This window comes from Chelonus insularis, unplaced genomic scaffold, assembly GCF_013357705.1.
Source record: "Chelonus insularis isolate UGA/USDA-ARS -01 unplaced genomic scaffold, ASM1335770v1 contig_356_pilon, whole genome shotgun sequence".
In the NCBI taxonomy this organism is placed as follows: domain Eukaryota; kingdom Metazoa; phylum Arthropoda; class Insecta; order Hymenoptera; family Braconidae; genus Chelonus; species Chelonus insularis.
In genome coordinates, this window is record NW_023276521.1 from 246560 (window position 1) to 271737 (window position 25178).

Below are 25178 nucleotides of genomic sequence, written 5' to 3' on the forward strand. Positions count from 1 at the left end.
CTCCCAGACTATGTTAACGCGACGAGAAGCTTAAGTGTGTTATAGGAAAAGAGACGAGAGACCATCACTCGTTGATCTACGTGGCACGCATCGCGACGTTACATATATTTATATATACACACACGGTTTTGAACACAAACGAAAATGTATTTTTTTATTACTAGACACGATTACCACCCACGTATTCTAGACAGCTTACAATTTGTTACACCCGGAAATTTTCGAATTCTCAGATGATTCATTCAATTATTTATTACTCAACGCTTTAAAAATATACTCCAAGTGTTTTATATATCAATTAGTAATTAATATTGCCAGTTTTGATGTTTCTTGCAGAAATTAGGTTTATCTCCAAGAAAATTCAAGATGTTGCTGACCAATTTTTATCAACTTTTCTAGTTTAATCTATCTTCAAGTTGACTATTCATTTTTTTTTCAATTATTAACATAGAAAGACAATTTATACAATTGTTTGTTGTAAAATAATCATTTATAATTTTTGATTGTAAAAATTAAATATTTGGAAAAACTACTTCCATACTAAAAAATTGATTTTTTAACACTCAAAAATAATTATAACCATTTCAATAGCATCTTATTGTGAATAAAATCATTTAACTAAGAATTGATTTCTGCTTTGTTATTCAACGATATTTTGTCATTTTTTAAAGAATAAGCAAAACAACGTATAAAGTAATATTGATATTTTTAGGGGCAAAAATTTTTTACTAAAATTATACAATATTTTTTAACAGAATTTCTCAGCCATGAAACCAACGTTCAAAGCTCGAGAAACAAAAATTAGTTTTTCAAGATTAAATTTAGACACTGATCATTGAAATCTAGGGAGCTGTAGCATCACTTAGTGTTTTTGAATCACATGGTGATATTTTCAAAGCTAGCATTCGATACTCATTTGATCGTTAAAATAATTCCAACAGTGAAGCATTAATAATTAATTCACAATAATAAATATTTCTTGCATAATCAAAGCATTATTTGAAAAGCATCGAAGTTCTAGATTCTACTATGGTACTAGTATGACGATGAAACCAAGCGGAACTAGATCCAGCATTTAGTTTGAGTCAAAGTTTCATTTTCACTCAGGTTAACGTAAAATTAAATTATAAATGAGGTTATATACTACCACTTTTTATGTGTACACGTATTTCAACAGTATAATACAATTGAGCACGAGCCAAAAGTCTCATTTATATGAAAACATACGACCACTGCCTTGTAAGAACTCACGAAAGGAAGTTCGTTTCCTTCCTACGTTCGATGTCACGCGCACACTGCCGTTTATATAATCCATCCTGTGACGTCAGTCTCTCATTCAATCCATTCATTAGTCCACTGACTACTACGATGGCGTAGACTATGCGTTGAATACCCTAGAATGAGATAGTATACCCAGCGGAAAAATCTAACGGCATTATAGTTCCCCTTGATGAATGTGCCAAGCACACTTATCAACTCTCTTCCTTCCCGATTGTACTTCCGTTTTCTCGTATAATTGGTATTAACTATCTTATAAATAATGAAAAATACAAGGTAGGTGTCAAGTTGTAAGTTTAGTTTATGAAAGATAATTAAATCATTCATCAGATGGGTAGATAAAAACCAAGTGAGGTTGAATTTTATTGTAACACTACTTATAAACACTAGGAAACGAGGAATTTTTGAGGGAATTTATTTATATTTTTATTATTAATGAGTTACAAGTGATTAAGAGTTAATAATAAATAGTTAAAGACCAAGAATATCCTTATGGGTTTTGGAAAAAAAATTAACATCTGATAAAGAATGAAATCGAGAAAAGAATTTCTTTGTCAGCTTCAGAATCTTGATATTTTTTGGAAAAAGCTTTCAAATGTACTTTGAACTGCAGTCTTGACATGCTTAAACTTTATTCTTTATTTTAGAAAAGATTTTTCCATTTTGAAAATTCGATTAAACAAGTAATTGTTGACTAAAAAATGTTTCATTTATTGAAGTAATCTAGAATTACAATGAAAAAAATTATTTTGTGAGTAATTTTTTGGTATATTTTTGAAGTAAAAACTATGTCAATTCATAATAAATTTTATTCCTACTGCAGGGTAAATTTTATCATTTTTGAAAAATATTTTTCCTGTGTAACTTACTACATTATTATTTAAAAAAAAAAATCGATCGTATTTTTTTTTAAATCATCATTTGCCATACCTATTTTCACAGATTTAATATTCTTCATTCTTATTTAACTCTGAAAAATTCAAGTTGAATAAACTTTCTTCAAAAACGTACTTCAATCTTAATGCAATTGCATTTTATGAACCCCTTTAATATCATAGAAAAAATCCTCTTTATTGAAAATAAAAAAAAATTGTTTTAAATTTAATTTTCTTTCTCTTATGTCAAAAATTCATTAATGTTTTTCCTTCTAAAAAAAAAAGTCGTTCAACAAATTCTCATTAAAAAGGTATCGTAGTTCTCATGTAGCTACACTACTCCGTACAACAACTAATGAAAAAGAAAAAGTGTTGCCAGTTTTAAATTAGCAGGAATTTCGCAATGTTGTTCTTTACCGGAAAAAGACTGAGTCGAGCACATTCTTGTGACTCTAAACAGGGATAGAAATAATTAGTGTAACAGGAGGAGAGAACAGGCTCTCGGTTTGCACTTGGTGGCTGGTACGAATGGGAACACGCGCTATGTGCATGAGAGCCCCCGTCAATACGACACAATCACTCCCAAGTGATAGCGCCGACATTCTCCGGCGATACGGGTGCCAAGTATAGAAATAGTGGGGATACATTGCGCCGCTAGGTTCCCCCTTCAGCTAAATAATTGTCCCATCGATACAACGTAGTTCCGTCGCAGCTTCGGGGTCATTACTTTTCCCGCAGTCGGATGACGTAAGAGTCCCGTCATGCGATAAGAATTCTGACGCCTCCATTCAGGAGAACACCGAACAGAACGCAAAGCGCGTTTGCTCAAAGATACGATAGGAAAAAAATTCTGTTGTACTTGCGAAATTCAATACTGGGTCACACACTTTAATCTCTCATTTATTTTTTAGGAGCAAAAGTCATTCTTTGATTACTTGTATTATATATTGCATTCATTGATGTTTATAAAATACTTAATTGTTTGTTTACAAGTCAATATATTTTTAAGATGATTTTAATATTCTTACATTTATTATGTTTTTATAATACTTGAATATAAAACCGAAATCAGAAATAATTTTTCTTTTTTCAAATAAAAATCTACAACTAATTAGTATTGACTGTTATTTTTTCATTATCGGTTTTAATCTGTTACCATGTTGCTTTGCAGCGCAAAAAAGCACTCTATGTTCCGAAATTATTTATAAGAGACTACTACACTGATAGAAGAGATTTGTAATAATAAAAGAGACTTCTTAACTGTTAAAAAATATTTTTTAACACTTAATAAATCTTTTTAATTATAAAGAAATCTAATGTAACCAATATAATTCATATTTTATTGTTGATTACATGGTTTTCTTAATATAAAATGATATAAAATTCGAATGAGATTAGGATTTCGTTTTATTTCATGCATATTTCTATTAAAAAAAGCTATGCATTAGGCAAAAAGTAAGATTTTAAACAGTGAATTAATAAATATGACTGTTCTGGTTGATGTAAGGTTAGGTGACGTTTTAAACATTGGTCAATTAATTGTTATAAAATATATATTAATAGTTAAAAACATTGATTTTAATAATTAAAAAATCATTTTTTAACATTTATAAATCTCTTCTATCAGTGTAATCATTATGTAAACATGTTATTTTATGTAATCATTTTTTTGCTTCATTCTGGTTTTGATGAAATGATTAATTCTTCATAACTAAAAAATTAACTATTCTTCAACTCTTACCGTTAGGCTATCTAACAATTCCATGGTTGAAATTCCTCTCTTAATTTTATTCAGCTCAGAGTGTCCAGAATAAATTTAAACGTCAAATTAAATATTTAACTAAAAAAATGTAATTCGTAAGCCCTAGTTCAATGCATACTAATTTTAGAATAAATAAAAAAAATGCTTGATTTTTGTTTAGATTGATGAAAAGAATATTTGTAAAAATTATAAACATTGTAAAGTTATTACAATTATCAGTTTTTCGAGTCAAAGGGTTCTTTCTTGTTATTTGTTGAATTTTGTACTGGTAAGAGTTGATAATAATTTCGGAGGAGCCATTTAATTATAAAAGTAATTTTCTAGTCTTATTAAAGAATATCATGAACAATTACTTCAAAGGAGCTTATTAAAACTCAAGCAGACGTACATAAATAATTCTTGTGCTCAGAAGTAGACAGAGGTACAGAAAAATAATGAAACAATATATGAGAAATGGCAATATGGTGGTTGGAACAATTTACCATCATTTTCAATTGACGAGTACAGATATTAAATATCTTTGTATGTATAATATCGCATATAATAATGCTCAATGCGTAGTTTATGTATGATTGCGTATTATATGATTCGATGAAGCGTGTTATTGTCCTTTGTATTACGACTGGTTAATAGAGTGTTGGTCAATCCTATTTTCAAAGAGCATTTAAAACAAAAGCAAATCCCACGGTGTAAAAATTTTCAAAGCATGGCTATATCTAATTTTAATGATCTACCAAGTATTAAAATATTTGATAATAATCGAGATAAATAGATCATGACATATGCAAAGTATTGAATATGTGAGAAATATGAAAAGAAGGCGTTTGCTTGGTACTTTTTCATATTTAATATCACACGAATATAAATAATCATTAGTTGAGCGCCATCATTCGTGTTTGCGTTTCTTGTATCTTAAACAGGCGCGTTACGGCTGTTTGCGCAACAGGTCAGCCGTGCGCTACACACACAGGTGGTGCTCTGACGCAAATAACGTATTATCAGGAACGTGCACGTTGAATTTGTACTACGGGTTGATATCAAATTCCTCGTAAGATAAATATCATTCTCATAAGGCGTCTAAACTCACACTGTTTATTGGAATCACGGCAACGGAAGTAATAATTCTCCTTCGCGCCTCCTCGTCAAGACACCATTTATTCATACGTCATATGATAGTGTGATATAACTTTTTCTCATTTCCTCAATTAAATTTTCTTGAAGATTTATTTCTCTTCAATCCATGTGTAAATGGGAACGGTTTATACCTTCAAATGGATGTTACTTTTTTGTTTCAGAGATGAGGGAATTTCATTTTATGCTTCAAGATCACTGCTGAGTGATCACTCATTTTACAGTCAATCTGTATATATTTGATTCATTTTCAAATTTTAACAAAAATTAAGTATTCAATTATTTATTTATCAAATTAAATAATTATTTAATTCTTTATTCTGTTGACTTTTCCATGGAATATTTATTGATTAATAACATTATAAAAATATGATATTGATTTTTTATTATTTTCCAGTTACTAATGTAAATAAATAATATCAAATAGAAATTTTATAAATTGAATATATTATTTTACAAAATTTGTTATTATTTTATTTAATGTAAGTATCTGTATAACTATGGCTTAAACAGGAAAAATCACACGATGCATCGTGGAATAAGAAGATAGATATGCAATTATAGGGTCGTGAGAAAATTAAATAATTCCAAGATGCCAGAGGAAGTGATGGTTTAACCATAGACAAAAACCATAAATATGAAATCTCAAGTAGGTCATCCTATCAACAAAATCTTGATAATCAACAGAGACGATAAATTTATGACAAAGTTATAAAAAAATGATTTAACTTTTACATAATCACTACCTTATCATCATTATTTTAATCAAAATTTTCATGGTTTTCTATTAAATTATGATTAGGAAATTATTTATGTCATTTATAATCATTTTTTTATAGATTAATGTAATGGGGAACATTTAAAAATCTGTTGTACTGATTAGATTTAGGCTTAAAGGCAGTAATCAAATTGAAGATGAAAAAGAAATGATTGTGAAGATAATAATGAGAGTATTGGAATGAAGTAATCCATAATTATATCTCAACTAAAACGATTGATTGATACAGGCAGCTCTCCCCTATGGAAAATGTCGAATAGAATGTCAATGGTTGTGTAAATATCTTTTTCTCATTATTTTTATTGTTTTAGAATCACTTGATGCATAAATCAAAATAAATCTAATAAAATTTGCATACAGAAGCTCTATATTTTTTCAAACAAAAAACTGTTCAAAATCAACTAATCATTTTTATTAACGATAAAACAAATTAATTTATGAGTATTCTTTTGTGCTGATGAATTCAAATAAAGGATGTTTGATTATTAATAAGATAAGAAAAAAAAGTCATCCTCTGATAGACAAAAGTTGAATTTCGATATCAATTTGAGTTTAATGTGGATTTATTGCAACAAATTGAGCTCAAATTGGTGTCAAAATATGTTTCTTGTCTTTCAGGGGGACTAAAGTTAAAAAAAAAAGAAAATAAGGAAAGTAAATAATTTAACATAAACAATGAATTGTTATGAAAATGTTATTAACACTTTTCTCCAGCATTTTGAACCATTGTTACATTCAAATTTTGATTTTTATTAAATAATTGAACCTTCTCAAATCAACAGTAGTGTATTTTAGAAAGAAAATTTATTTATTAAGTAAATAATAATCAAAATTGAAGGGGATAAAATTATTTAAGAACAAAACTTAATAAAAAAGAGTTTGATTTACTTACGTAGAAAAATGTTTAAATATTTAAAAATTAATGTCATATTTAAAATAGAATATGATACGTTTTAATTAAAATAATTCTTTTGTAATGATATTGTTAATAAACTTGAAACGTAAAATTTATTTAAACAAAAAAATTTTCTAAATAGAAATAAACTCACTTTTAGTCACTTGGGTAAATTACTGAAGACATTACTCACGTTTATTGATAGAAACATCGATGTGTAACGATTTCAAGAACACTAGCACTGTGCAGGCAATTTCCTCCTACCTATCTATATGTGTATATCTTTTACTAGTGGGAAGAGGGAAACTTGAAGTACAAGCATGTAGGGGAAAGAGAATTAGAAGATGACGTTATGAAACCGGAAGCGGGTCATATGTGAGCTGTGCGTGACCTACTTACGAGTTGCGCCCAAAAAAGTAATCGCCGCCCTAACCAAATGAGAGGTTCACTTGCCTTCTCTGATGTGCAGAGGCCTGTGTATGAGTAGAACAGCCGAAATGCCGCCCACTATACAGACACGACATAAGAGGAAAGAACTTTCTAAAAAATCTCTGGGGTTGACGACCCGCGAATATCACAACCGAGATCGTTCGCACGCGAAAAAGTAAAAGATTTTTCGGGTTAGTAGGTCATCTAAAAACGAAAGAATTTCGTCTGTGATGAATATACACAAAACAAAATTCACAGACTGACATTAGATGTAGCTGTATAACAGCAAAGAATGAAAAATGAGAAACAAGTGTTGTTTCATTTGCTGTTTGGTGCTAATTTGCGTGTCAATTAGTATTGATGTATGCAATATTCATCCAGAATGGTATTTTTAACGTTAAATATTTCATATTTATTAATTAAAAAATTAACTTTCATTAAATTTTTTGGGAAATCAATTTTCGCTTTGATATTTTCAATGAATACAGAAATGTAAAATTATTTTCTTTTGACATTGGTTTAAATTCTTTCAGATTTTAGTCTAGTTCGTGGAACGAGTGAAAAAGAAGACTTAAGAAAGCGAAAATGTGGTTAATCCCAATATTTGTAGGATCAATGTTCCCATTTCAATTGCTCCAAGCATCAAAAAACTAGATTTTTTCTTTTCTTTCTTTCACTCAGAAAAAAAGGCATGAAAGTATCAAGCAAATAATTACTTCAATCGAGTCAATATGATGTTACTTTTGTATTAAATAAACATTTGAAATAACGAAATAAATTTTATGTGTTAACTTATGTTTAATTAATAAAATGTTGACTAAAATTATAACAAAAGTATATTTAATTTTTTTAATTAAGTAGACAATTTATTTGATATTTCTCATTTTTTCTCACAATAAGTATTCTAAAAAAATTTTTCCAATTTATTAATTAACAACATTTAGGAATTAATGACTGTTCAAATATTTCCTCCAGAAAGAGAACAATAAACAATACAAAGTTACACGAAAAACATTTATTTAAAGGCCATTAATAATTATAGGAAATGATGACGATATTTAACTACTTTTTATTGTTATTTGATGTAAACGATTTATTTCGAAATTTTCTCTGATGAAATCTAAACAAAGATAATTATCAGATGAATTACAATAAATAAAAACAAGATTTGAAACGGACAGTATACAATTTTTACAGAAAATAGTGAACTATCACAAATTGAAAATAACTAGGTATTTTATGCAAATTAATTCTAAACTAGATACCAACTTCTAATTTTTCCAAGTCAAATGGTAATTTCTGATTCGCACTACTTCATCATTTTCCTTTCTATTTGTTAATATACATCACCAGTAGAATTTAACAATTAAATAAAATCTCATGTGGCTTTTTTGTTCATTATTATTACATACATTAATTCTAAAAAAACTCATATCATAATTTCTCCCCGAAATGTAAATAATTCTAGTGTTGTAAAAAAAGGAATGTGTTTTATGAAGCAGCGATAACAGTATTTTACAATAAAATACGGCGAAAAAAATGCAATTTTTGTTGTAATTCTCTTGGTAAAATTTTTCTCATGCAGATGAAGCTCAGATTAACAGAGAGAAAAAGTGTGTGTGTACGAAACATGGCACGTATTCAATATAAGTATGATGTTGGAGAAGTGGTAGGAATCATTCACCTTATGGTACTTAAAAGTTGGAATGAAAATAAAGAACTCCAAACACCCCCGTAAAATTTAAACGGCAGCCATTGTGGCCTCGCTGGTCGTGGGAAAAAGTACTACGGTATGGAGGAGAGTCTGCAATTCATTCATGGCAAGAGCTCGAGATCAAGTGAGAGAGACTAACGGACTGCAGTCAAGGAGAAAGAACCAACTTGGAAATCTTTATACCACATACGAGAGAACGAACTGGTGTATCGGAAACGTATGGAAACAACTTTGCTATGGAATAAAGGATCAATGAAAAGAATTGATTTTTGAGTTACTTTGTCAAGTGAACGATCGAGATTTTTCTTAAAAGATATTGAAGAATAAGAGAGAATGTACGGGACGAATTTTTCTTCGTATAAGTAAGGGCAGTAGTTTTAGGAACCCTGAGAATAATGTACTTTATTCGGTGGCAAAGGGTCGATCCCACGGACCCTATTAGTTATACCAACCATCCGGTTTTAATCACTTCTGGATGCGTCCCATTGTTCGTCGTCGTACAAAGGTAAGCTCGAATTCATCTGCAAGTTATTACATGCTGTGAAACTTTATCGATCGTTTTGTGATATACATATATATATATTGCGACTTAAAAAGAGAAAGAGAGTTTTGATGAAATTTTGCAATTACTTTTCTGGTATGTTTATTTGTTTTTTTCTCCTTGAGTGCACATGTTTCTATTTAAAAAATTGTTTTTTAATTATTTAATTATTCATAATTATTTAAATGAAAATACTCTAGTGAAAAATAAATGCTGAATCTTATAAGAATCATATGTGAAATTTTTTTTTATCTAAACTTTATATGATTCATGTATGATATTAATAAAATAAATTGGCCGAACAGCAAAGCTAGACTAAGGCCACAGATAGGCAACAATAATATATGCATGAAAAGAAATAATACAGCAATAGTTTAAACAAAAGTACGTTGTGATCAGTCACAATATATGATTCTTATAATTTTTATATAAGATTTATATATAGCCAATTTCAGATATGATTTGCATATGATTTTTATAAAATTCTTATGAGAATCAGTATACATTTTTTTACTGGGGTAAAATTAATCTTTTTTAGCTTTTGCGAAAAAGTAGATATACTTGTAGTGAATTAGTTGTATTGATTCCTGAGAAGTATTGGATTTCTAAGTGGTTTAGAACTTTGTGATTGAAGAATATAATCATGAAACAAAACATTAGTGATAATTAGTTTGGAGTAAGTATGTTTTAAGATAATCAATCAGCTAAATTGACTTGATATTTCTTCAAAAGTGATTTTAAAGATGCTTTTTGTTTTCTTGAGTTTCAAGAAGTGTTTTTTTCAGACAGATTTCTCAAACTAACTGTCAGAAATATGTGATAGACTCATTCATAAGAAGCATTTTATATGTAGAGCATAAAATTATTATTATAGACTTGTGGGTTCTAGGTGAATAGACTAGGAATAAATTTACTTGAAATGGAAGTTTTGAAAAATTTTAATAAAATTCAAAGATTTCCTGATAGTATGTTCTGACTTTAGATAGAATTCAACTTTCAAACAAATTTATCAAGAACTTTTTTGAAACACATGTGCACCTGTAAGTAAAACTAAAATGCTTATGATAGTTTGTTTCTCAAACTGCAAAAATATCTTCTTACATATATTTTGTTTCAAAATACAATAAAAAGTTAAATTAAAGTAAAAAGTAGACTTCTGAACACATGATTAGCAGGCATGATGGTCTTTGTTCAGCTAAATTCAAGTTTGCCATTTAAGAATAATGTGTATAGTGTTAATTTATAGACAAACTATTCAACCTGTAGGCAAATTTTTGAAGAATATTCGTCAGTACAATCTGTATGAATAAAAAATGTTCCTTTTTTAAAGAAAAACAGTTTTTTTTAAGATCATTTTTACTTAATTTCCATTATCTTAAAAGCTAGAGACAAAAATAGCTCTCTGTTCCTAAATAAGATGTTAAAATTTAATAAAATAATCTCTATTCTCTTAAAACTTCTATTTTATTTCCTCTATAATTTTGTGACTTTAAATGCTTCCCCATGACCTTGGGTCAGTTTCTCAACCGCAAAAATGATTTTTTAATGAACTGGTCAAAAAATAAATCAATATCAACAATATTTGAAAATTCTACGAGGGTTTGATGGATACTGGCGCTTGATAGAGTCAGTATGTGTGAATAAAAAAATATACAAATGACACAGGGTGAGAAGAAGAAAGCGAGTGAGCAGACAATAAAAAACATGGGTGAAGGTGCTCATAAAACTCGTCACAGACGTACTAAATAGACAGGGAGGAAACGATGTATTCCTGATGGGTCTTTGCGGTTACCATCTCCATTCTCGATATGAATCTCTAAGATGCTGTCTACCAAGGAGGATCAGACAAAATTTTTTCACACCTTTTTCAGACACTTGTAGTTTATTTCAGGCTTTAAATAAAAAGATATATTCACAACATGTTTCTTATATGTAAATATATAGAGATGAATTTCAATTTTTATTATTTATGAATGTAACAACAAATTAGGTATCCAAATGGATTAACTCAATAAATTTGTCATGGTACATAGTCAAAATGAGCACCGCTACAACTCGAAAGGAGTTCCCACGCTCTTCTTGGAGTCACATAACTACATTGAGTTTAGATATATCTCGCTCTATTGGTAGTCAACAATTAGTCTGTCAAAAAATGTACTTTTGTAATTCTGAACTCTAGAGTGAACGTGAGAGAACAGAGAGACTGGAAGTATTGTAATAAAAAAAATGAAGAAAAAAATGGTGAAAATACTTATACTCAAATAAAGACGATTATCGATGGTAGAAGATGATATTAGAATTGTAACTCGAACTTGATTCATTCATAATGAGTCATATTAATTTTCATGTACTCTTCGATTCATCATTGGCAAGTTAGTCATGAGTTTAGACTAATAGTGTGTGATTTTACTCAGAATTATTGAACTTATTCATAAGTTACATAAAAATGATTCAAGTAATGAATCAATTCCCTGAAAATTGATACCAACGAAACCTGAATGAAATCATTTGCTAATGTATTGCTAATCTTGGATGGGATATCTACGTTTTGATATGAGACTAGCTGATTAGTTTTTTCAGGTGGTTTGATGCGTCAACTGAATAGAGAACAATCTATAAGAACTGGTATAGATAATGTTAATTGGATTTTTTGATCATCATGCAGACTGTTGATGAAAACAGTTGAAGGAGTGATTAAAAATTATAGAAATATTGGTAAAGTATTTTGACTATCAGTCAAATACTTTATGTTTTTATGTCGAATTCGTAGAAAATTTTTATCAAATTGTCGGCCCAAATTGATTAAAAATTTAACAATAAATTATAAATATATTTTTAATCTGTTTCAGAGTATGCTCTGAGTAAATATTACGTTAAACAACTCTTTTTTTTAAAGATAATACTTTTTCATGTTAACAATGTATTGATGATGGTACTAATACCTCAGAAATTTTTTTATTAGATTTGTTAAGCTCTTTAAGTAATAAGAAAAAAACAAAAGAAACCTACAAAATATATTATTTTTATTATCAAGAGATACGGTAGTGTCTCGTCCGCCAAACACAAATTGCCGCCATTTAGCCCTTACGTCACGACGAGGCATTACCGTGTCTCTATACAAATTATAAGCTGATTTTTGCAGGTTATGATTTTTAAATTTACAATTTTTTTCTTATTATAACATAAACATGGGCTGGAATTAAGAATTTGCTAGGAAAGCGATCGTTGACTTTCGGTTAAGCATACTATGAAGTATTATCATTGCTTTATTCATAATATACGAAATTGAAAAAATTTTGTTTGCGCAAAAATTGAGTAAAATGAGAATTTATTCATGGAGCAATCATACGTTTTTTTTATCAAGTTGGTGATCAGAGTTTTTAATTGCTATTCTCTCACTAACAGATTATAAAGTTGGTAACAAGTTAATGTTGCTCGAGCGCTAATATACAAATAATTAAAATATTTTCTGAACAGATTTATTTTTTTTTAATATTCCTTTTCAGTTGATATGTACAAAAAATGGTGAAATCTCATCAAAAACAGCCCTCTCCTTCTGGGCTGTACAAAAATGTGCGCCAAACATAAATAACGACAATGATGAAATTACAAAAAGTCCTAAAATCATTAAACGCCAATTATTTAAATCAACAATATTTAAAATGAATTATTTTCTTCGGTTTTTTTTTTTTTTAATTTAGTACGTTTAATGACACAATAAACATAACAACTAAAAACTTGGCGTGACTGCCCCGATAGCCATTCGTGATAATCATATATACATCACACGATTTAAGAAACGAATTTCAATCAAGTTTAACGCATATGTATTACATTTACTGAATAAAAATTCATATTGGTAAATTAATGATCAAATTTAGGGATTCATAATCGATAAATAATTTGGTGAATTATTGCAACAAAGTATTTACGCAAAGTTGCTCTTGTATTTACTAAATTTATTTCTTAATATATATGAGCGAAATATTGGATCATATTAACAACATTCAATGCGTCATCTATTTACAAAAATTATCAGTAATCTAATGACGACACTAAATGAATGAAAGTTGATTTAAAAGAAAAATTCAATTTTATCATATACAAAATTAAAGAGACGTGTCGTACGATTTACGTAAATCTATTTAGAAAGTTATGATCAAGTTTTATTAACAAATCTTTACATCAGATTTACATCATTACATCTGTAAATTTGTTGTAAATTTTTGGTAAATCCAATGATTCAAATGATCTAATTTCGTACAAAAGCATGTATGACGTTGTAACGTCTTTTCAATATGGCTGCTAATAAGTTTAAGTTGAATGACATTTTTTCTGTTTGTAAAGAAAAACTATAAATTAGTGCATATAACCAGTGCTGGTAATTATTGGGTAAGTAATGTTATTAATAAATACATTGTATTGTGTATTTGACGATGTTTAGTTTAATATATGGATATAGCTATATGTATTTACGTTAATATTTTCAAATCTATAATAGCATTAACTATAATGTTTTACTTTCAGACATAATGGATCTGCTTCTTACTATGTTAATTATTCTTGTAACCATTGTCGTCTTTATGATTAGATATAGTTCAAAAAGGAAATCTAATAATTATTTAATTGAAGCTAGACGATCTCAACATTTACGTCAACTAAAAGAAAATTCTTTATTAAATGATCATTGTGCAGAACCAACTAGATCTCATAATCATAACATTGCCAATACAGCTAACATTCACAATAATGAAAATTTTGTAAATAATGATCATGATGAGGATTATTCGAAAAGGATATGACAGAAGTCCTTCGATCCTACAAGCAAAGTGCTCGGAATGTCCGAAGACCAGAAAGAAATGAAGGAGTTCGTTCCCGTAAAAAACAAAAAGCACAAGAATTATTCAGAAATGATGACAGTGAATGACTATTTTGTGGTTTATAACTATACTTATATATACATTTTTTTTATATTAATTATTAAGTGATATGAGTTTTTAACCTTAAGTTTGAAAATTCTTTTCTATTTGAATATTATTTTACGTTACATAATAATCAATGTTAGTTTTTAAAAAAATTATCATGATCAAGAAACTTGAATAATAATTATAATACATTATAGTACTTTGAAGTACTTTACATTGTATTTGACCAACTGGTTAAAGTGCGATTTATTAACATATTTAATATTAGTCAATAAATAGTAAAATGATTTCTAATTTAGTGGAATATTTTTAATCGTTATTATAATGATTCTTACGAGCACCATGATTATATGTATTTGATAATAATTGATTAAAAATTTGTAATTCTAAATTTATTTAGTAAAAATTTTTAAATATGTACAAAATTTATTCAATGTACTTTCAAAACATTTTTACTATATAGATGTACAATTAATAAATTTTTATCAATTATTATTAATTTTCAATTTTATTCCTAAATCTCAATTTTCTATCATCATATTATTAATTACAGTTTACATAAATATGACAACAAATATTGCCGATTTTAATGTTGTAAATTTCAACTTCATATGTTCCTCATGCGTTTCCTACATTTCAATCTTTTCAATAATACGTCTTATTTACGTATATGATGAAAGTAAATGAATTTACAAAGAATTGTCTTTTATCCTAATATTCATTTAACTTCATATAATGATGTGAATATGATTCAAATATTTTCGTTCACAAGCCAAACAACCTTTACGCATATGATGATGATACGAATCATCAACTTGAAGTAAATGTGATGTAAATGTGGCTATCGGGGTGGTAAGATTTTATAAAAGCATGAAATTGTGAAAATATTGAAAATATTCAAGCCAATTAATAAATAACAATCAGATTAACTTTCATGAATAAATCCTGACCAAACTATTCAAGATTAGAAAAAAAAATAATATAAATTTCTGACTTTTTTTAAATCAAAATGATCAATGAAACTGAGTGACTTACAGATTTTAAGTCTGGCTAGAGCCATCTACTACTACTATACGATCCAAAAAACGCACTTGACTTTAAAGATAAAAAAAAAATTCTGAATCTCACGTTTTTCAAAGAATTATTATCATCAAGGGAACCGGTCTTACTAGAGAGCTATTCTTCCCACTGGTTAAGACTAACAAAAAATATCTTAACAATATCCCACGGGATCTTTTTCTATTTTGGAATGTTTAAAAATTATAATAAATAAAGCAAGTCAAAATGAATTCTCTTTATTAAAGAAACTTATTAAAAAAATATTTTTCAATATAATCGTTAAAAATAATAATATCCATTTTATATCACATTAGAATTATATAAAACAGTTAAGATGTGGAGCACATACGGTAACAAGTGACGTCAAGCGTGTGCGGCATTTGAAAACAGCTGGCCGCATTCCATGATAATTGTTTAGTATAATCGCGATGTGCTTTGATGATATTGCATTCGAGCTGAACATTATTCAATATTCATTATTGCTGTTAGACTTGCAATACACAAAGAGAGACATTACTGATGATAATTTAATAATAATATTTTTTAATTATTATATATTATCATTATTATTATTATTTTTTTTATTTTGATGGAGTTTTAAATAAAATATTACATTTAACACATCTAGCTAGAAAAGATTTCATAACAGTGCTTTTGAATGGTTGACAAATAGACGCCTCAAATATAGTAAAATCAACATGATTTTCGGGCGGCATGAATTATTTATTCAGGTGAAATCATTGCTTTGACTTTGTATGAGTGATAATTATCTACTTTTATGTTTATTACTAAGTGATTTAGAATTTTTCTCAACCTCATTTATGGTACATTGGATTAATTTGAATATTCAAGATTATTTTATCTTAACATTCAATTAATTAAACCACACTGTAAATCCTAGTTTTCCAAAATGCATTATTTTAATGCGGATAAGTGTGTTAAATATGACGTTACCCATTTGATTAACATTGTAGTCACTTTTTACACACTTAGAAATGCGTTAAAAGTGACTACAATGTTAATCAAATGGGTAACGTCATATTTAACACACTTATCCGCATTAAAATAATGTATTTTAGAAAACTAGGATTTATAGTGCAATTTTCAATTTGATTTATTCTAAATTTTGGAAAAAATTAATACTTTTCATGAAATGATCTTAAAATTAATCAGTGTAATTGGTACTATTTTTTTAGTAAGTAATATCATTGCTGAAAAAATAATGGCCATGTCTATTTGATATATAAAAAAAAACGATACTGTAAGTGAAGAAATCGATAATGATCAGACCAATGATAATAGTTAATTTTAAAACAAACCATTATAACAGTTAATTTTAATAAACAAAATATTATTGACATTTTTTAATAATATATTTTATTAAAGAAAAAATCTGTTTTACTCTTGAATGAATTTTTAATAATTTTATTATGAGTGTAAAATGATGGAATGTGAGCAACGTAATAAAGCATTGTTAATACTGACCTGCCAAAGCACTCGACCACCACAAGGGTTTTTAAATTCATCTGCATAATACATAAAACTCAAAACCAAAATGAAAATGGTTAAAGGATAGTAGGCGCGGCTGCAGCCAGGCTTATGACGCTGGTAGAATCTCATATTGGTGGCGGCTTGTGGCGACGGCGCTTTCGTCGAGGTCAATAGTTTCGCGGCCGACGACTGGCTTTTAAAGTTTAAAGAGCCAACCGCGAGGACGTCTAGGCCTAAATAGCGGTGCTCACACATCATATCAATTTCAAAGTACCACATCGACAAATACATATAGCTATAATAAGTAGGAATGCGATAAGACTAATAGAATTGATCTTCTTATAAATTGATATAAAAAGTCTTGATGATGTAGATAGATATATTCCACGAGTTTAAAATAATTTAGAAACAAGAGAAAAATTATAATAACATGTACGGAAAATATTATCGTAATATATACACTAGATGAGTATGAAGTATAAGCATCATCAGGAATGGTACGTGAGGCAGACTTAAGTAGATGCAAGTATTTTCCGACACGCCGTAAAACGACACTGTAAGAACCTGATGAGTAAACTCGACGGGGTGGCCAGCACCGGGTAGCGATGAAATAACACGTTCGAGGACGACGAACGCCTTGGAACGCAAGGAAAGACCACGGGGAGAAAACATTTACACCGTATAAGGGCTCGTTTAGCTGGATCCCACGTTTTCAAGCGCATGTCCACTTTGAGATCTTTGTATTATTTTCTCTAAACGCTCTCTCGATCACCTTCCCTTCTCAGTAGATTTTTTATCCAACTACTAAACATTTTACTTAATGTTTGAAAAAACACATTACACAAAAATTAAAACTTTCAAGTGCCGATTTCTTGATATTTTCTCTCAGTAGAATATGAACTTTTTCACTTAATGTAATCAGAAAAAATCGAATAATCAATTACGTTCAATGAATCGTATCAAAATCGATGTTTTCGTCTTCAAATGGTAAAAATGGATTGAGTGATAGATTGTTAATTAATCGAGTTCTCAATATATTAATTATTTACGGTCGATTAATCGAAGGTATTATTTCATGACCAGCGATCGTGACAATACTCCTTTCAAGAAATCTTAAAATAATTCAGCTTGTGATTTTAAATTCACATCATACTTGGGTTGTAGATGGCGCTGTGCTTCGTTCTTTGGACATTTCTTACAAGAGCTTTAAATGAATTGTAAAGGTTTTAGATAAAAACTAATATATTTTTTAAATGATATTTACGTTTTTTAACTGCCAAAAAATTGTCAAAAAAAGTATCTACGCACATATGAGCAAATGGCTTAAACGGCTCGTCGACTGTCATTTCACGTCCGGTTTTTTTTCTCAAGATTCAAATCGGGCAGCTTGAGAGTGAGTAACGTACCGAAATGACGGGATTCCCACGCGTGATTCGACGATAGCCCTGCGGGTTCATTCGTTTCGTAATCCCGTAGCGATATACGTGTCACAGCAGTGGACGCGCATAGTTGTCGCGTGACGACCAGTATACACGGACGCGATGTCGCGCATGCATACGAGGACAAATGGCATCAGAGACAACATATAGAATTGACGAGAGAGAAAAGAACAAGACTGCAGCTGTCACTCTCAACTTTAATGTTCGTGCGAATTCTTATACACAGGAAAAATAATGTCATAAGCGGTGATTTAATGATACTCTTTATGAACACTATGTGTCATACATTGTCTTTTCCGCTAATGCTAAAAATAGATTCTAATTAATGAACATATTTTTATATTCACTTTTATTGATGTGACGTGTGAGGCTTTATCATGATTGAATTTTGCATTGACGAATATTTTGAATTAAATATATTTATTTGTTTTTTACATTATCATGATTTTAGAAGGCATATTTATTGATTTTTGATAGAATTTAGCAACAATTGAAGAATTTATAACTGAATTATCAAAATTAGAACAAATGATTGAAATTATCATTGTTTATATTATTAAAGTTAAAGATGTTTATAATATTTTATAGATAATTAACTTGAATGATTAATAAACATTATTTATAGCATTAAAACATTATTTATGAGTAAAATATGTGATCACGTTTGAGATTTTTAGTCTTAACGAGAAGTAAATCTTTTTATCATAAAATAAGAGTGAAATAAGAAGGATAAAAGAGGCAATGAAATTTTTTTAACAAAACACGTTTGTAATTTTTATAATTCTTTAGAATAAATTTCGAAAATTCAGTTTTCTTCTTGTGTATTTTTATAATATTAATTAATTTAGTGGCTTTTTCAAGAACATAAAATTTATTCTGATCCAATAAAAAAATTCATCATACTATTTGGTAAAGTAAAATAAATTTTCTGACAATACATACAGACATATAAAAAATTTTAATCAATGTTTTCTATTTTTCAAATAAAAAATGTTATTTCTAAGCTAATTTATGGTAAATAAATTAGAAAATTGACAATGTTCATTATTATTTCAAAATATTCATCATTATGTGTCATATTATTTAAAGAATTATTTTGAATACATTGTGTAACTTAAAGGAAAAATTAATAAAAATAGAAAAAGAATCACGAAACATGTTTATTTAGTAGTGTCTCGTGCACCAATCATAAATCGTCATAATCGCTGCCATTTTGCCCTTACGTCACTACGAAGCACTACCGTGTCTCTATACAAGTTATAAGATGACTTTTGTAGGTTATGTTTTTTAAAATTGAAATATTTTCCTTATTCTAACATATATATGCGTTGAAATCGAGAATTTGCAAAGAAAGCAATGGTTGGGTGTCGATTGAGCATACTATTAAGTATCATCACTGCTTCATTCATAATATACGAAATTGACAAAATTTTGTTGCGCTAAAATTGAGTAAAATGAGAGTTTATTCATGGAGTAATCATATGTTTTTTTATCAAGTTGGTGATCAGAGTTTTAAATGGCCTTAAAGTTCTCTCACTACTGGATTATAAAATTGGTAACAAGTTATTCTTGCTTTAGTCTGAACATACAAATGATTAAAGTATTTTTTAAATAAATGAATATATTTAGTTTCCCAGTGGGAAGTTATTTCAATATTAATTTTCAGTTGATATGGACACAAAAACGTGAAATCTCATCAAAAACAGCCTCCTCTTAAGCTATACGAAAATGTGCGCCTAACCTGTCACACCAAGTTTTGGTTCTTACGTTTATTATGTCATAAAACGTTCTAAATTTTTTTTTTTTCAAAAAACCTTACAGTAAATAATTCATTTTAAATATTGTTAATTCTTAAATTTAAATATTTGACGTTCAATGATTTTAAGACTTTCTTTAGTTGCATAATCGTCATTATTTATGTTTGGCGAACATTTTTGTACAGCCCAGAAAAACGATGGTGCTTAGATGAGATAGGTAATTTAAATTTGTAATATTTTACTAAGTTTTAAAGTTAACATAATTCGACTATTTATGAATATTCAAACTACAGAAACTCTTCAAATGTTAATCAATTGAATTGTTGCAGTCAACTTCAATAGTTGTGTTATATAAAGAATATTATTATCAATTTTAAGTTTTGCATGTAATAGGATTTTTTATCGATAAACCAACGAAAAATAATTTTATTATAATAGTTCTCTTTAAAAGTAGTAACTTTTAACAATGTTGATAAAAGAAACAAAGTGAACATGTGTCAATAACATTCCACGTGCGAATAAGACTTTATAGAGGGAAAGAAATTAAAAATTAAACGTTTTTGAACTTACTTGACAGTGAGTAAAGAGACATAGGCTGGGAAGGCTCTTTTAATTTTGTAATTAAAAATGTCAATATTACGATGTAAATATCAACAAAATGTTGTGTAATAATGAAAAAAATGACTTTAAATAATAAAGAAAAAATAATTTGTTTCTGTGTTTAAATTTTAATTAATTTAATGGACAATTACAAAATTAGGAAATCTTTCATTAATTAACAAACGATAAATGCTTAAAGTATTTTCATCAATCCCACTAATCTTATAACACAAAATATATTGATGACGGTACACTTATGTTCTATAACTTCATAATAAGCTACTATTTAATAAAAACATATATTATAATATTATTTATTCGAAAGATTTCTATTATTAAACATAAAAAAATCTGTTATGAGAAAGGAAATAAATTTTAATAAAATTTTAAATGTAAAAAAAAAGTATCTCTTTTTAGAGCAATGATTAAATTATCATAAATAACCATTTATTGTTAATAATCTTTTCTAAAAAAGAGAAAAATATTTTATTATTAAAAGGTCAATATTTATGTCATTATAAAAATGAAAAATCAGTTGAGACTTAAAGAAATTCTTTTGTATAACATTCTCAAATTTTCCCTAAGTCATCACATCGAAAAAAAAATGATTCCACATTTTATTCTCATTATCTATTACTATGAACATCATAATACCATCTAGAATTCCATAATATTTACGGTGTTTTCTCCGAAAGTCGGATTGAAATAGTGCAGATGAAGCGGTTTTTGGAGTTAAAAATGTGTGACGAGAGCTCACGAGAACGCGAGAGAGATAAGGTGGGTTTACCGCTGCAGTTAGAATTGCATAGTATGCGCAGCAGACCGTCCCGTCTCATCGTGGCTGAGACCTTAATGACGTCATTATCTTTAATTAGGATCTTTACGACTTTGCCGCCAGTACAGGCGCACCCTTGAATACCTACATCTGATCCCCGAGCTCTAATCATCTGTTTATCCAAATTCCACTTATGTCGTCAGTTTGTCACTTTAACATTTTCTTCATTAATCTCACTATCATACAATGAAAATACCAGCAAAAATGCTAACGATGCACAGCTACTATCAATTTTATACTCGTCTTTCTTGTAAAGGTAAAAATTTTCCTCTGAACAGAAAGCTTATAAACAGTAATGGGACCTGTTGCTCATCGCACGTGACAAGTATATATTTTGTAAAGTCATAATTATTGGGGTGATTCACACGCGAAGGCCAATAATTATTTTATTTCATTCAAGATATTTTAGCATATATAAAAGATACAAATATAAACAATTTTTTAAATGATAGTAAACAATTAAGAAAATACAATTTCTTTTCTATGGATTTTATTATTCAATTTAATGGCAATAAATTTATAGAGTTGAGCTTAAAGTGAAGTTAAACACTAAATTCAAAATTATTGTCTTTTTTTCGCTCATTTTTTGAACTTAACTGCATACATGTCCACTCATTGGTGTATTTACCCTGTTTTGTAAATTAAATTATCAAAAATTGGCAACTTTTTTTTAAAATACATTTTGTATTTTCAAGTTTCATTTAATTATAACTCTATTTATTTTTAACATACATTATTTTATATCATACTGTTAGTTGCGTAAAAATCTCCTTAAAAATGTGGTAAATTTTTTTGTAGATTATATCAAATACTATATTTTTGAAAATCGTACCTTTGAGGACTTTTGTGTAAATAAATGCATACCATTTAAAGAATACATGATGATATTTTATTTAAACACCTGTCATACACATGAGTTTTATAGATGAAATTCCTTCGTATTTTTAAGTGAAGCTTTAGACTTATATACATTGGATAAAATTGATAAAAAGCAAACAGCTGTACGAGTAATGATAACTATTATGATGCCAGCCGGTACCAAATTCTATTCGTGCAGTGATTGTCATTTTTTTTAACACCAGCATTAGATATTCTAACACGTCGATGAATGTTGTTTTGTCATTTTCAGGAAAACAAAAATTCAAAATCATTTGTAATTTATTTTTTAATTGTTTTGTGGAGATCATTTGAATGGCTATTCAAATTATTATTTATGTTTGATTGTTTTACTTGAAATTATTCAGAAAAACAATTAGTTGACATGGTTGAGCACGGCTGAACTCGCAAAAGCCAGTGGCCGTAACTGAAATAGATCACAGTGTAGTGTATGATTAGAATTTTGTTTTCTTTTTTATTATTTCTGTATAACTTATCCGAAAATTTATGGTTTTTATCTATGTAATTATACGTTATTACTGCCTATACATTTTCATTCGGTCCTTTTTGAGCGTACATTCACCTCAAAGTGTGTTGACTATTAAGTACCATCTTATTACTTCCGTATTTAACGAATGGACATTATTTTGTATTTCATATTCTACGCCTAGCAGCGTCTTCTAGGAATTTGACTATGACTTTTGGATTGTAGGTAATGGAGAAACATCAATCAAGTTGGAAAATTTAGCAGAATGATAAGTCATTTTTCTTGGTGGATTTATAGTAATTTAACAATGATTTATGCATAATAGACTGAAGAAAAGAAGAATTTAAGCACTCAGGCATTTCTTAGTTTTGACAATCAAGTCTCGAATCGATATCGGGGCCAAAGAGTCTTGGTCTTTGCTCCTTATCATAACCATTCAAAGATCTTCAAGTACGCACGCGCAATACTCGTGAAAGGGTGCGCGCGCACGTGCGCGTGTACAATATTTACACTTGAGAGAATACTAATTTTTTGTCAATTCTAAAATTTCGCCATCAAATTTCTTACTTCATTCATGAAATAATCATTTAGGAAAATGAATGTCTAGGTATTAACTTAAGGCCGAGTTTTATGAATGTTAATCTCGAAAGCTGACTTAGCGGGAATGAATGTAAAATTTAAATTTTTTCAAGCTTTCAACAGTCTGTGTATATTGGATAGTAATTCTCAGAAAAACCAATTACCTACTATTAATTTCATCGACACATAATATTTATATTTGTGGCGATTGATGTTTCTGTGAATACATTCTTGCGTTGAGATTAATGTAATTAATGATAGATATATAATGATGCATATAGGTGATATGAGAATATAAAAAAACTTTATCTAGAAAAAATTGTGTTATGACGTTAATAGCAATTGAACAAATAAATCAGAGGTACCAGAGATGATCAGCAAATAGAAAAAATTAATAATAATGACGAAGAATGAAATTGCAAACAAAAAAAAATTATTATTGAATTGTTTATTTATGATAAAAAAATTATGCATTATATAATATGTTACTTGTATTGTTTTCAATTGAAACTTATTTCTATTGTAATTTGTTGAGTGACAGTTTGCTGAAATTACGATGCAATTACTCATAAAAATGTGATTATTTTCAAAATTTATTAACCTTACCACTGATAAAGGCTTGTACCAATTAATGTTTAATAATTTTCTAGTAATTAATAGTGTATAATTTTTCAAACAGATCCTTTTAATGTTCACTATATGTCTATTATTGTCTCATAAGATAAGAAAGTTTACCGTGATTAACATGAGAACCTTTTGCTGAACGATTTTTTTACATGGGTGTCTACTGAACTATCAGAAATTTTCGCTCACAGACACTGAGATTTTCTTCTGTGACAATTTTTCAAAACGAATCAACTGTATCCGGAGAAACATAATTCAATAATAAATGTAAAAAAAAAAAAAAATTATTTTTTTTTCCAAAAATGAAATAAATATTAACGGTTGTTTATTTGAAATTAATCCGAAAAAAAGAAATTTCCTCCAATGAGTAACCTTGTAGCCTACCTTTTAACGATTCATTACTAGATCGATCATCAAATTGGTCCGCCTCCACTTCCGGTTTCCTCTTTACGGCGTTCCTCTTGTATCTCTCACTCTCACTAATAGCCATTGACAGCAATTTAAAAATACAAAAAAAAATCCACGAGTAAATAGTGTTCTCTTTCTATGTACTGTATTGTCTCTTGAAGCGATCGAATAGGTAATTGTGCAAGTGCGTCGAGACAAAATGATTATTTTTTCGATCAACTTGTTAGCCGAAGTAATTGAGAGATCAAAGAAGAGTTGTATTAAGGTCACGACACTTATTTTAGTTCCCATTAACGCAACGATATGTAATAAATATGCAAATACAACAGATGAAAAATAATAAATGATAAATAAACAATAAATTAATGTGCACCTCATTACGTGCAACTATAAAATGAAGGCGCGAACTGTCAGCCGCAGCCACCTTTGGTAGACGGCCGGCTGGCGAACGAGGACTGAGTATAGGCCAGCCGTGCGCTTGTGGATCCCCTCCTCCCTGGCACCTTCACAACTTCTTGACAGGGAGGGTCGAGGGTAAAGAGAAGGGGACACATAGACCGAGGTGGAAACTCGAGGACCGAGACCGTGTAACGTGCCGTGGCGTCGAAGGACGCTGTTGGAATTCCATTTTTTATAAACGTGAAAAATTGTTCGTTATTTACTTTACTAAATTGCCAACTGTAAAGTTAACACAT

At 28.8% G+C, this 25178-nt stretch overlaps 1 long non-coding RNA gene across 1 annotated transcript in view; it reads right to left on the reverse strand.

The window, feature by feature from the left end:
- The window catches only part of LOC118066833 (uncharacterized), a 38032-nt gene extending 13114 nt beyond the window's left edge, over window positions 1–24918 (reverse strand). Inside the window, exon 1 of the long non-coding RNA XR_004690297.1 lies at window positions 24460–24918. This is a non-coding gene — a long non-coding RNA (uncharacterized lncRNA). The remainder of the gene's footprint in view (window positions 1–24459) is intronic.
- Window positions 24919–25178: the final 260 nt, after the last annotated feature.